At 37.0% G+C, this 12500-nt stretch overlaps 1 long non-coding RNA gene across 1 annotated transcript in view; it reads right to left on the reverse strand.

Moving 5' to 3' along the window:
* Positions 1 to 6396: 6396 nt before the first annotated feature.
* The window catches only part of LOC129347510 (uncharacterized), a 28352-nt gene continuing 22248 nt past the window's right edge, over positions 6397 to 12500 (reverse strand). The window contains exons 3-4 of the long non-coding RNA XR_008599644.1: positions 8776 to 8934; positions 6397 to 7839 (exon numbers count right to left, since the gene is read on the reverse strand). This is a non-coding gene — a long non-coding RNA (uncharacterized LOC129347510). The remainder of the gene's footprint in view (positions 7840 to 8775; positions 8935 to 12500) is intronic.

The following is a 12500-nucleotide window of genomic DNA, read 5'->3' on the forward strand; positions in this document are numbered from 1 at the left end:
ACACACACACACACACACACACACACACACACACACACACACACACACCTCCTCAGCATTCCACTCCACAGTAGCCTAGTAATAATGACCAACCTCAGTGTGATCAATAGACTGGAGACAGATGAGTCTGGTTAACCCACACACACACACACATACACACGCGCACACACGCGCACACACGCGCACACACACGCACACACACACGCACACGCGCGCGCACACACACGCACACACACACGCACACACGCACACACACACACACACACACACACACACACACACACACCCACACACACACCCACACACACACACACACACACACACACACACACACACACACACACACATCTTCATCATGCAGGTCTGGTCTGAAGATGGATAGCTGCATTCACGCTGCAATTAATAATGTTTTTACAGGACTGATAACAGGGAGTGTGTTTGAAAGAGATCTATAGGATGATGGAACCATGGCTGGATGTTCCTCCTCCATCCATCCCTTCATCCATCCCTCCATCCATCCATCCATCCATCCATCCATCCATCCATCCATCCATCTTCTTCCTCTTATCCGGGGTTGGGTCATGGAGGCAGCAGATGAAGCAGGTCATTCCATTCCAGATGTTCCTCCTCCCAGCAACACTTTCCAGCTCTTCCTGGTGGATCCTGAGGCATTCCCAGGCCAGATGAGATATATAATCCCTCCAGCAGTTTCTGGGTCTACCCCGGGGTCTCCTCCCAGGAGGACGTGTTCAGAAAACCTCCAAAGGAAGTCTCCCTGGAGGATCTGAATCAGATGTCCAAACCTCCTCAGCTGGATCCTTTAGAGGTGAAGGATCAGCAGCTCTACTGTGAGCTCCCTCCAGATGTCTGAGCTTCTCCCCCTATCTCTAAGACTGAGCCCAGCCACCCTACGGAGGAAGCTCATTTCAGACGCTTGGATCTGTGATCTCATTCTTTGGGTCACTACCCAGAGCTCATGACCATAGGTGAGGGTTGGAACGTAGATGGATGGTAAACTGAGAGCTTCTCCTTGAGGTTCAGCTCCCTCTTCACCACAATGGTTCGGTACAACGCCTTCATTACTGCTGACGCTGCACCAATCCTCCTGTCCATCTCTAGCTCCATTTTCCCATCACTCATGAACAAGATCCTGAGATGCTTGAACTCCTTCACTTGGGGAAGTAACTCTCCCTCAACCGACCAGATTTCAGCAGCTGACGATGCCATTAAGAGAGTATAAGCATTCCTTTCGGTGTTATCTGTTCAACCAACTGAACATGTTAGCTAATTAGTTTTGTCAATTCACACATTGATATTTATATTCCATCTACGCTATTTCTACATAGACATGTCTATTAGCTGAAACAGACACTTAAAACAATAATATAATAATAATGTCATTTGCAGTGCTACTTCTCCTAATAGTTGATTGAAATATCAGTTTCAGCACTGTGTAGTGTTTCAATTTTATGTGCCATATTTCATTAAAATGTCAATATATCAATTTACTACTTTGGCATCATTGCCACTGTTACTTCTTACTTTCCATTTTAGTCTTTTTTATAGATATCTTTTTTATTTTCAATAATGTATCGTACCTTTATTGGGCACTGCATTTATTCGCATGGTTTTTTTCTGAGCAAAACCACAGGAATTTCCTTTAGGATTAATAAAGCTCTATCTTATCTTATCTTATCTGATCTGATCTGATCTGATCTGATCTGATCTGATCTGATCTGATCTGATCTGATCTGATCTGATCTTATCTGATCTTATCTTATCTTATCTTATCTTATCTTATCTTATCTTATCTTATCTTATCTTATCTTATCTTATCTTATCTTATCTTATCTTATCTTATCTTATCTGATCTGATCTTATCTGATCTTCACTGAGCCTCCTCTGAATACATTTCTCTCCATAGTGTGTGTTCTAGTGTGGGACTGAGGGATTCATCCTAATAAACTCTTTGTTGGGTGGCTGTCTGGCTCTGATGTCACCAGAGGCTAAGACTCGGACTATCACAGGCTAATAAACTGTGCTAATAAGACACACCCAAATAGTCTCATTATCAGGCCAGAAACTGTCTTCAGGTATCACATGTTGATGGGCTGCATATTCCCATTAATCCACTACAGAGCTCTGAATACTGTCTCTGATGGAACATATGCTGATGCTAGACGGCTGCTGTTGTGTTTTAATGAGCAAGGATTGGATTTAGTGAGCTTCTGCTGTTGTGGTGTGCAAACAGAAATTTAAATTTACTGTGAAGGAATAAGTTTTTGGGGGCTGCACAGTGGCGTAGTGGTTAGCACTTTCGCCTTGCAGCGAGAAGGTCCCTGGTTCACATCCCGGCTTTCCTGGGATCTTTCTGCATGGAGTTTGCATGTTCTCCCTGTGCATGCGTGGGTTTTCTCCGGGTACTCCGGCTTCCTCCCACAGTCCAAAAAATATGCTGAGGTTAATTGATTACTCTAAATTGCCCGTAGGTGTGAATGTGTGAGTGCTTGTTTGTCTATATATATGTAGCCCTGCGACAGACTGGCGACCTGTCCAGGGTGTCCCCTGCCTTCGCCCAAGTCAGCTGGGATAGGCTCCAGCCCCCCCCGCGACCCTAGTGAGGATTAAGCGGTGTATAGATAATGGATGGATAATTTAGAGCAGCAGAAACATTTGTCAGCAGTTTGAGCAGGAGAAGGTGAGATTCAGAGTAGAAATGAGACAGAAACCTTCTTGACCCGTGTGGTGAGGTCCTGTACCAAGAGTTTGAGCAGGTTGTGAAGAATCTGTAGTTCTTTGGTCTGAAAGCACAAGAAGAGTCGACTCATTAAAGGAGAAAACAGGAGATATTGTTGGTTCTTCTGGTGCTCCGCAGTTTCCAGTTTCCTTAGACTGAATGTCAAGTTTATATTTTAAATGATTTCCCATGTGAGCCCAAGAAGACTTCAATAAACTCCCTCCATCCCCTGGACACAACATATTTTATTACCATGTTAAATCTTTTTTGTTTTTAAATATATTTTTGAGTTTTAATCATAGTTTTAGCATAGGTTTTTTTCTCTTTGCTTGTTTAGTTTTTCATCTGTGTAAAAGGTGCTAAACAAATAAAGTTGAATTGATAAACTGAATAATTGACTAACTCATGATTGTGACAACAGAAGTATTTTCATTGTGATTTAAGGGTTTATTTCATTTTTAAGGTTGGGGTTAAAATCTTGAAGGAAAAAGAAGATTAAAGAAATAAACTTCATTAAAAACAATTAAATCAAATGAAAAAAAATAATACAATAAAACTTTTAAAAAGTTTTATTATTAAAAAGATTTAAGAAATTTAAGATGTAATTTTCTAATTAAACATTTAATTTTTTAATTAAATGTTTTGTCTTTTTAAAGGATTAATAATCTAATTAAATGTTTTGCGTTTTTTAAAATGTTTAATATTCTTCTTCTTTAATTGTATTTTTTAAATGTTTAATTATGGAAAATATTTTATCTGTAATTTTTAATATTTGTATTTTAAAATTATTGTTTAATTTCATAATGACATGTATTGTATCTTGTTGAATTATCTAATTCAATATTTTGTCTGTTTAATATAATTTAATTGTATTTAATGTTTAACTCTATTAAACAGACAAAATATTTTCCATAATTAAACATTTAAAAAATACAATTAAACAAGAATATTAAACATTTTAAGAAATGCAAAACATTTAATTAGATTATTAAACCTTTAAAAAGACAAAACATTTAATTAAAAAATTAAATGTTTAATTAGAAAATTACATCTTAAAGACAATAAAACTTCAAATAGGAATTAAACAGAAAATACAATGAAGAATATAAAAACAAACTTAAACATTAAAAGGTGGTAAAACATTTAAAAAGAAAAACCTTAACAATGATTTAATAAAAAAATTAAACATTGGGAAAGAAAAAGAAACTCAAACAAGCCGATAAAACATTTGAAAAAACAATTAAACATTAAAAAGAAAAAACATTTGGAAATCAAATCAGACATTAGAAAAGAATAAAAGGTGAGAAAAGAGCAAAACTAAACGTTTAAAAAGAATCAAACTAAAGGCAAAACATTTGAAAAGACACCAGTTAGACTTTAGAAGATCAAATTAAACAGAAGAGACAATAAAACGATCAAAAAGAGCAAAAACAGATAAAGATCTTAAACTGTTTTCTAGTCTGAAATGAAAACATCAAGTTGTTTCTTCAAACATTTGCTCTTTCTATGTTCTTGGTTTGATTGTGGACAGATTTACTAAGAACTCATTTCAGAAAACTGCTTTCCAGATAAAGTCTACTAGTAGTTGAAGGCATTGATCAAACTAATGCTACCTTCTGATCTCCACAAACTTTACTGTTCCGTGAAGAGAATCAAAGTTTGTTGAGGATTTCTAAAAAACCCACAGGTGAATGTCTGAGAAGAACTCAGATTGATGGTCTAAATGTGAAATCAAGACTCATGGTCACAAGTTTTCAGGCTTCTGTTAACCAGAAAGTTCAAACTAACAGAGAAGTACTGAGAAACTTTTAAAATTTCAGTCCTCAGACTGTCTGAAGGCTCAAACTAACAGAGAACTACTCAGGAACTTCGAAGATATCAGTCCTTGGACTATCTGAAAGTTAAATCTACCAGAGAACTACTGTGGGACTTAGAAAATTTCAGCCCTCAGACTGTCTAAAGGTTCAAACTAACAGAGAACTACTCAGGAACTTGGAAGATTTCAGTCCTTGGACTGTCTGAAGGTTCAATCTAACAGAGAACTACTGTGGGACTTACAAAATTTCAGCCCTCAGACTGTGTGAAAGCTCAGGTCCTGAGGACTTGGGAGGTGTGGAGGCTTTGGAAAGTCTTGGAACTGAGGGTTCCACCCTCCAGCACAAAGGCTGAAGTCCAACCTCCTGAGAAAAACGGTCGAGTCGAGACTCGAGTTAAAAAAAAACTCGAAAACGACAAAAAATAGATGATAAATGCGCAAACAAAAGAAGAATTAGTATCTGAGTGAATAGCTCAGGGGATAAGAAGACAGACTACCAAGTGGAAGGTCGCAGGTTCAAGACCCACCACTGGCAATTTTCTTTCTTTGTCTTTGTCAGGATTTTGAGAAAACTTTAAGAAGGGTCTGGTCTTGAACCAGCGACCTGCAGCTCCATAAGCAAATCCTTAACTCACTGAGCTACAGATCAGATGAAAAGAAATAAATTCGTCGTCCCTTTGACATCGTAGTTGCTGAAGTGACCACATGGGCAGAGCTAAGGCGGAGTCTGGGTGGAGTCAGGGCGGAGAGTAGGCGGGGAGGTGGGTGGCGGCCTCCCCCCTCTACTCCCCCACCTCCCCCCACCGCCCTCCACACCTTCCCCCGCCTGACGAGTTCTTCGAGTCTCCACGAGTTCTTCGAGTCTCGACAGGTTTTCCCGAGTTTCTGGAGTTTCCACCAGGTCGGAGGCAGAACAAGTTGTCATGAAGAGGTGTTGAAGTTGGCCAGGATGGACTGACTTTTTACAGCGACTAGAAGGAAGACCACTAGAAGAGCAGGTCTTTAACCACCATCCATAAAATCCATGGAGTCGCTCCAGAGAAATGAAGGAAGGTCAACTTTTATCAACATCCATCCAGATGTTCAACTTGATATCTTTACTTTGACATTTTTAGCACCACAAACCTTTAGTATCACACTTTATTATCATTTATTAGGACTTTAATGGAATCCACCAGCAGATTTGCTTTTTGTTGACAAACTTTATTCTTGTCATCGTGGGACTGCAGTATTTAAAACTGTTCCTTCTATTTGACCTCATGCTTATTAGTTTTAGTGGAGAAAGTTATTTTAGTTGTCGATTAGTCTCTTAAAAACCAAATAATAAATTGGATTAGTCAAGAGGTTTAAATTTCTTACTTTGTCATATTTTAAATATGACAAAAAATATAAAAATAAAGTGTCTTGAGATTATTTGACCTGTGATTGGCGTTACATAAATAAAATTGAATTAAAATTGCACGTACCTTGTAACGTTGGAGTAATTCAGCCATATATGTTGGAAAACACATTTTCTTTGTCCATTAATCTGTTGATTGTTTTCTCCAGTAATTCATTTCTTGTTTTGGTTTATAAAATGTCAAACCCAAATATATTCAGTTTACTGTCATAAAAACCAAAAAGATTTACATTCATGATGCAGGAATCAGGCAGTTTTTCACTTTTTATCTTAGTTTAGTCAGAAAGATAGTTGATAATGTGTGAATTATTGCAGCTTGTGAGCCGTAGAAGGTTTTAATCTTTGGGGCCGAGTGTCAGAAAACATTTAGAAATCAACATCAACAAAACACTCAACAAAGATTTGAACATCATTAAAGGGAAATCCAACTTTGGCATGACAATGTCTAATTAAAGGACATTTATTTCCAACGTAAATGTGTGATATTCATCCTCTGGAGCTTTCTCTTCACATCGTCTTCCACCTGGACTGGTTTGGTCGGGAGCATGTGCAACAAACATTTGAAAAACTGCACTTTAACATCAATGAATGACACTGAAGTTTAATCTCTACATAAATGAGACTGAGTCTGGATGTGCTGCTCTGTCATTAACTGCTAAGTTTAGGGAAAGTTCAAACAAAAGAGGACAGTTCAGATCAGACTTGAGAATGAGCTTATTTTGAACAAACATCTCAGACTTTCTGAGCTTCAGCACCTCTAGCAAGATATTTTAACAACAAGCAACTCAAGAGATCCAGAAGTTGGAGAGAGTTAGCTTTAGCTGAGCCAAAGAACATGTGGGACGCTAACCTAGCAAACATTTCAGACTTTTCTCTGTGAATTCAGAGAAATAATTTCCTATTTAACGACAGAGCTACACATCTTAACTCAGTCTCATTAAAACAGACTCTAATTCAGTGTCATCCATCCATATTAAAATGCAGTTACCCAAAATGTTTGTTGCATGAGTTCCAAAAAAACCTGTCCAGGTAGAAGGCCACTTTGACAAACAGGAAGTGGAAGATTCCAAGTAGATTTATAGAAGGGGGAACCGGACTGTACTAAGTGTGGTCCAGTATAGAGGGGTGTTTTGTGGGTTTTTAAGGCTGATAATGATTATTAGTGAGACCTTTGGAGTAGATATTCATTTGCAGTAAATGAAAGTATTTAAAATCTTGGAGTTAAACTTAGAAGAACACAAACTAACAGAAAACTTTGCTGATACGTTTTTGTTTTGTTTACAGATGTTAAGTTAAAGGAGTTTTATTCGTGACGTATAACCAATCAAATGACTCCAGAAGACAGAGCGACCACAGGTAGATAAAGGTTCAGAGCCAAAGTAGCGCCATTTTTAAATTTATTTATTACCGTAAATCAGTAAAAAATAAAATACTGATAATCAGTAAATCAGTCAGCCCACAATTACTACAATTCTACAATGTATGTCTCTTTCCTTTGACTTGTTATTTGTACAATATACGATGTATATGATGGTGTTTTTCATCCCAAAGGCTATACTATGATGTTTTCTAAGAGACATATGATGCTACTCTGGTTGTTCTGGCTCTGGGCTGCTGCACTCCTCCTCTGTTGTTTTCTGGATTGTACTCAGCTGCATGCCTTCGTCCATCCGGCCTCCGTTGACTCGTCCTGCCTGCCGTCTCTGGAGCTGAAGCTGGATTGGAACAGACCAAAGTACAGTCCAATCACGATGCCAGCTGCCTCTCAAAAGGCTCCTTCATCTGGCAGGTGGCAGCACTTCTTCTGAGGGGAAGCTGAGCTGGCCCAGCAGAACTTTGGAGATGTGTTCCAGTGGTTGGTGGATGTGTGGGGAGATAGAGAGGGACCTTTGAATTGTTCACAAAGGAAAACAGGGAACCCATTGGTAGTTTTAGTTTAGGATGCTACTGCAGTGTGTTTTTGGGTTTTAAGAGGTGAACAGGAAGAGTTTTTTTCGTATTGATTATCTTTTACTTTGTTCCTGGTTGGAATGCCCATCAATGTCAACGTGAAGTTCACTTTTAGTTCTGTTTATTTATTTTTATTTTAATAACACCCATTTGCTTTTAACCCCCTCACATGTTGTGTTGTTGTAAACTTACTCTTTCAAATAAATTCTCATCTAACCCTCTGGAAACCAGCGTTTGGACTGTTTTTGTGTTGCTCCTCATCTACTGACAGCTGTGGACTAAAGGCTATACTGTGACGTTTTTAGAGCCACATGCTATACTATGATGTTTGTTGGGCGACACGCTATACTATAGGCTTTTTTAATTGACATATTACTGCGACTTTTTTTTGTTTTAGTTTTTTTTGTTTTTTTAGCAACATATCAGAATTTGAACAGTTTTAAAAATTACTTTACTTTTACTTGTGCAATGAAATATTATTCTATGGCATTTTTTAGACGACATATTATACTCTGATGTTTTCTTGAATTACATACTATTTTGACAATATACTGCACTATGACATTTTTTGAACCACGTATCATACATGACAATTTTAGGCAACATCCTATCATTTTGCACTTTTTGAACCACATAATAATCTATGTTTTGTTTTTTTTTCTTGCCAACATGCTGTACTATGAACTACAGGCCATACTATGTTATTCTTGAGTAAAGCATACTATACTTTGACATTTTCTGAACTACATCCTATACTATGGCGTTATACACAGAGTGCTTTGGTTACATGTTGATTTATAATCTAGATTTTTTTCTGTTTTGTTTTTTGACGGGATTACCACAGACCTGACTGTGAACACCGTTGACACCCACCTCAGGGAGACGCTGTCTAAGATCTCAAGGCTGCTTGGTCGTGGTCTTTCTGGCACGTACTCTTCCAAGATGAGCCAGGAAGTTTAACACTGATGGAATGACACCAGGTCTAAGCCGACAAACTTCCACTTCCTCCTCAACCCATAGTCTTTGGGAAACCTACATGGAGTAAGAAAAGTAGACAGAGAAGTAATTAAGTCTGTACACACCATATTAAAAAGAAGTCATGCTAATAAATTAAGTACATAGAACCAAATTCGCCAATATACTGGAGACCAGAGCTATTTAAATTGATAAGCATAACCTTGTTTAGTAACATTTCAATTATTTGAGAGCAGTCCTAAAGAACTGCCTGTAATCCCAATCATAAAATGGGTTTGGAGGAAGAACATAGATGGTAATCTGGATATATATGAGTTAGGCTTTATAACTACTATTGGTAGTATTGGTGGTAGTAATAGAAAGGTCCATTTCACACTTCCTACATATAGATTATGTAAAATAAAAACCAAAAAATGCACTTCTGTCTGATACACTGAGAATAGATAAACTCAGTTTGATCGTCTTCACTGCATCCTGTGTATTCATGTTATGAATCTACATATCTACACACATTTACATTTTTAAATGCTTGTATTCATAATTGTCTCTTTTAATATTTGTATTTCTTTATTCCTGTAAATATTCAGATCTTGCTTTTTTTAACAGAGATGGGGGTTATAATTGGAGGGGGGATTTAAACCGAAAACATGGTAGATTTCATAACAACACTAAAGTCCTTTTGTCTTTCAATGTGTGGAGTGAGGTTATGGAACATTTTTCAGAGCTTGGGCCAGTAATACAAATATCACAATTTCTTTAAAAGTACAAAAGGCAACTTAAAAATTAAAATGGAATGACATCAGAAACATGTTTTTTGAGGAATAGCTGGAATACGAAATGATAAAACCTTTTCATTACAAAGATATTGAAAGAAAACGACCTCACAAGCTTATTTTTGACCCACTTCTGCATCTAAGGGTTAAAAGACTTTATCTCAGCATTAGCAGCCACAGATTTCCATCGTCTCTAACCGTTCCTTCCCTCCTGCCTCCATTAAAGCTGATATCAGGCCTGTGACCTCTGACCTCTGCTATTAACTACAGCCCACCCTGCTGAGGCTCTCATTTCTGTTGCTTCCAGATGAAAACGTCAGCTAAATGTTAAAAATGCACATATAAATAGTTCTGTGCTGTTTACTGCCTGCCAGCTGTCAGTTGATTTATGTCTGGCATTCTGTCAGCTGATTGGCTGATCTCACATGAAGGCCCTGTTCATAAATATTCATTAAATCCTGTAAAAGAATAATAGATTCACTTCAGAGAGAGAAGGCCAGACGTAAGAGCTGAGTGATTTACACTCCACAGCAGCAGGGGGCGCTAGAAGGCTGTGACACTGACTGTTGGTTCTCAGGTGAGTTTGATGCGAGAATTCTCTGCACTGATGTGTCCAGTGCCCAGTTTAAAGCAGCATCCAGAAGAAGTCCAGGCTGGAATTTAATGCATCTTCAGTAACAGACTAATCCACTGACACCCTAAAAGATCCTTCATTTCACCAGCCTTTATGTGACCTACAATGTATATATATTTTGTTATATATGCTAAGCAATAAATATAGTTCTTTTAACCTCAGAGGGAGAAAAATAGCAGTTGGGCATCTTTCTCTGTGTACCGTGCATGTAAACATTCAAATATCTATCAAGTGTTTACAAAAGACTACATCATTTTTCTTCAATGTTTCTTTTAAATGCATTGTAGCACTTTGAGATTTTATATGTAAAGTGCATTATAAATTAAAGGTATTATTATTATTATTTATTAATACATCCACTACTTTCTGCTCAAAGTTTGCAAGACAGAACCTCCAGATAAAGAAGTGATTCTGCTTGTTCAAAAATAGAAATTCAGAGCAAATTTGCAAATGATTAAAGTACTAATCAAATGACACAATGTAGCATTTGAAGCTCTTGTACACTGACATTAAATTTGGTAAAAGACACGCTTCTTGAATAATAAAATCATCAGATTGTTTTCTGGTTTTCTAGACGTTAATTCAAACACATCTTACCTAATGTAAATACATAGCATTGTGTAGCATTGCACTGTATGTTTTACAGGAGCTACTGTACAGCAAAAGTACAATAAAGTGAATGAGACTCTGAAACGATACAGCGTCTTGGTGAAACCTATGAACAATTTTGCCAAAACCTATTCCACACAATACCAAGTTAACTATATAAAAAGCAAGTCAAAATGCGTATTATTAAATACAGTAAAGCTATTCTAATGATTAAATTACTATGTTGTGGCACCCGGTACATCCATCCTCCACTAACTGATGTTTGTTCCTCTCATCTGCTTCTCCATCGCTGCCTCCAGTTCTCCACTGGAGCTGGACTTCCTTAGTAGAACATTCACTGAACACTTGGTTCATAGTGTCTTAAAAGACACAAAATCGACTTTTTTGAGGTTTTAACAGTGTCATCTGAGGCACCCAAAAGAATTTTTAAAATTCAATTCAATTCAATTCAATTTATATAGCAGTCAAATTGTCTCAAGACGCTTTACAGAACCCATATGCCTGATTATGCAAATGTGCACTTTAAGTTGAATGTGGAGGAAGTACAGTTCTGCAGGTTAAATGCATTGTTTGAGATGAAATATTTCACTGTTAAAACAGGTTTTGTAGTTTCCATGTTAATGATTGGTTGATCTAAGAAGAAATATTAAATCAGTTTGTTATATTTGATGATTGAATACTATGTTTTGATTGCTTTGTAGGTCAGCACAAATATAGCTTTAGTGAAAGTAATTTAATTTAGGTTGCATCAATAGAACTGTATCATAAATAGAATAGGAAATGTAATCATGTATTGTAAAATAAATACATAAATATATATATTTAATACAAATGGTTCATGCTTGTATATCACAGGTAAAGTACAAAAAAGAAACATGATTTGACTAAAAGATTTTAATGTGAAATAATAATGCTCAAATAACAAATATTAATCATGGGGATATTGCTTGAACATGTATTTTAACCAAAACACAATATAATTTTGTGCAACCGCTGTCGGTAAATTTTTTTCATGCAAATCCAACAAGGTTTTTCTTTCAGTGCAGCTTGTTGGCACCTCACCTGATGCATAATTTTACTGCATAACATAAATTTAAAATATAAAAAGCAGCTATAGAGAGACTGAGCTGATATGTCAGGCGTCTGCTTCCTGTGGTGCTGGAAGCTGAAATGGGTCATGTTTGAATCATGAGTATGCTTAGTTTTTACTATAAGTATATTTTGACACCTAACATTTTTGTATTTTTACCAAAGTAAAGACCTTCACTTCCAAATGTGTTTACATATTATGGCATTGCTACCTTCAGGACCTTCTTCATCAGTACATTAAAGACCACCACTGCTGAAAATCAAGTTGTTTTTTTACCTTGTTAGCATGTTCATATGATGTATTTTATGTTACGTGTTTTATTTGTGGTTGAAGAGAGAAGCTGGCTCTTCATAGTCTGTACATTCTAGAGCAGGGGAGTCAAACTCATTCTAGTTCAGGTTCCACATTCAGCCCAGTTTGATCTCCAGTGGACCGGACCAGTAAAATCACAGCATAACAACCTATAAATAACTACAACTCCTAATGGTTCCTTTGTTTTAGTGCAAAAAAGTACATT

This window comes from Amphiprion ocellaris, chromosome 19 (assembly GCF_022539595.1).
Source record: "Amphiprion ocellaris isolate individual 3 ecotype Okinawa chromosome 19, ASM2253959v1, whole genome shotgun sequence".
Taxonomy (NCBI): domain Eukaryota; kingdom Metazoa; phylum Chordata; class Actinopteri; family Pomacentridae; genus Amphiprion; species Amphiprion ocellaris.